Below are 2,472 nucleotides of genomic sequence, written 5' to 3' on the forward strand. Positions count from 1 at the left end.
AAAGCTTTTCAGAAATGAACGAAAAAACATTGTCTATAGCTCTGGACTCACCTTTAAATGGCCAGAGGCATCTGTATAGAATGGCTATGAATGCTGTAGTGAACCTAACCTGCAGGACATCACTAGAACACAGGGTAATAGAAGGAAATGGTACTATTGTTGATATTGATACTCCTGAGGTTCATTCTAGGAGCACTAAAAAAGGTGAGAGATTTTTCTTCTTTTGTCCATAGCATGATCCCACCTGGGGCGGGGGGGGGGGGGGGGGGGTGGATGCGACCAAAAAGAGTGCAAAAACTCCTCTAACCCAGGTTCACCGATCTATTGGACAGTTTAACTTTTCACCCATCTGACATCTTTAAACACTCAGCAACATTCGTTTGGTGGTGGATTGCACTAATCCTTTTGCCACTAAACCATTATATGATTTTGAAAATTCTTTCCTGCATCAAATTTAATTATATTTACTGGAAGAACATGCTACTTGAGAAGTTGCTGCATTTTTACTCAGAATCTTACCTTTACCTTTTTAGGCGTTAAGTGTTCATTTCAGGAATTAAGATGTAGTTAGAACACAGGAAGCATGTACTTCAGGTGTGCTTAACTGTTTGCTTACACACCTACATTTGACTGCCTGGGATGGCGGACAGGGCTGAAATTTCAAATCTAAGTGTAGCGAGACACTGACCTTTGAAGATCTAGCGGCATAGTGGTTCTGAGATGCTCCCCAAATGCAACAGGGGACTGGTTAAGTGTTCAGAGACTATAATGCACATACATTATTGTAAGAACTCATCTAGTGTCTTGGTCAATACACAAAGCCTCTTTTTCTTGAGTCATGCCCCCAATCATGCCTAAGGAGAAGAACAGAATAGAAAATGTTGGCTAGATCTAACCACTCTACTAAAGTGGAGAGTAATTCCAAGGTGAATCCACCCCGGAGAGCAAATGGGCCTTTGAAAAATGCCAAGGGGAGGGAATAGTAGTTTCCTAATGCCTTTGAAAATACTCCCCAGTGGCTTGGTGGCATGGAAATTTGCCTAGCTTTGGTTGTGGAGTTTCTGCTACCTTGGATAAAAGAAAGTTTGCCAGACTAAAATTTGATTATGAGGTTCCTCTTTCCTCCAGTATGGGAAAGAGACAATAATAAAGTCTTTTTTGCAATTTCCACTGGCCAGAAATTTCAAGCAAGTGATCATGTTGAAGTTGTATTATCCCAAGAACTAGCAAATTAACCTAGGTATGCCTGAAATTTGTGATAAAACAACTATTTCAGCAACTCAGTAGTGATAAATTGAGCCAGTTTGTGTACTAGAGGAACCCTAAGTGTCCCACAGGAGATGTGGTTTGCAATGGCAGAGAGAGGTAAGAGAACCTGTGTTGACCTAAGTTATGTTTAGTATAAAGACTCCTTTGTTGACGCTTTGTGATAACAGTTCCTCATTTGATAGATCATCCGGTACAACATTATATAATTTGGCCTTGCCTTTCTCTCCAGCCTACTGTGGTGGCCAACACCTTGCTATGCTATCACAGCCCCCTTCCTCTGTGTCAGACAAATTGGACTTTTACTATAGTGTAGGCAACTTGGCAAGTCCGAAGGCAAGTGGAGGGAGGTGGGTAAGAATAAGAATCTTTATTCCATTTTTTCAAATAACTAGACACCTCTCTGTTTCACTTACACTAGGATTCTCTCCGTTATTACAAAGTGTCAGATGCTGTCCTGATGATATTCACAATACTTGCCAAAAGCCATTGGGGGTTTTCTCAATTATTTGAAAGGCAGTTTGTACCCAGTCTTCTCCTCCCAACCATTAGGATCCCGATCCTCTTCTCTTATATTTTACAAACAGAGATTGATTTCTTGCCTGATATTAACTGGAGAGTTGCATTTGGATCAGTTCGGCAGAATTACAAAGTATAATCAGCCTAAGACTTCATTCCACTCCTTAACCTAACCGCTGCTTAAATATCTCCTGCAATGTTTTTGCACTTTCTGCAGAGCATATAGAACTCTGTCCTAGGGTGAAGCCGTGGAAGGCAGGAAAGCAGCCGTGAATCCCTATGAGCTTGTCACGGAGGACCCTGCCTATGCGCGTGTTATCAACTACAATTGTCTCTGTAAAATTAAATAAAAGCATGCATTTATTATTGTGGGGCTCCAATTAAGGGACAGCTGGTGCTCCTATTACACTTGAATTAAGTCAAAACTTGTAATTTAGCTGTCCAGATGCACATTTAACCCCAAATATAAAACTGTATTGGCTTTATCCATTTTCCATTCAAAAGTATCTGGAACCGTACCTCAGGACTCCTCCTACTCTTCGAACTCTGTTGAAGAAGAGGTACTATTTGCACTGGTCAGCATTTCCCTCTTTGATGTTCTTAGAGAGAAATAAGGGATTAGGGCATTTATAGAAGGGAGAAGACCCCGGAGGAAGGCAGCAGGTGAGTATTTACTTAGCCTGCGGT

Source organism: Tupaia chinensis, unplaced genomic scaffold (assembly GCF_000334495.1).
Source record: "Tupaia chinensis unplaced genomic scaffold, TupChi_1.0 Scaffold140308_1, whole genome shotgun sequence".
NCBI classification, from domain to species: domain Eukaryota; kingdom Metazoa; phylum Chordata; class Mammalia; order Scandentia; family Tupaiidae; genus Tupaia; species Tupaia belangeri.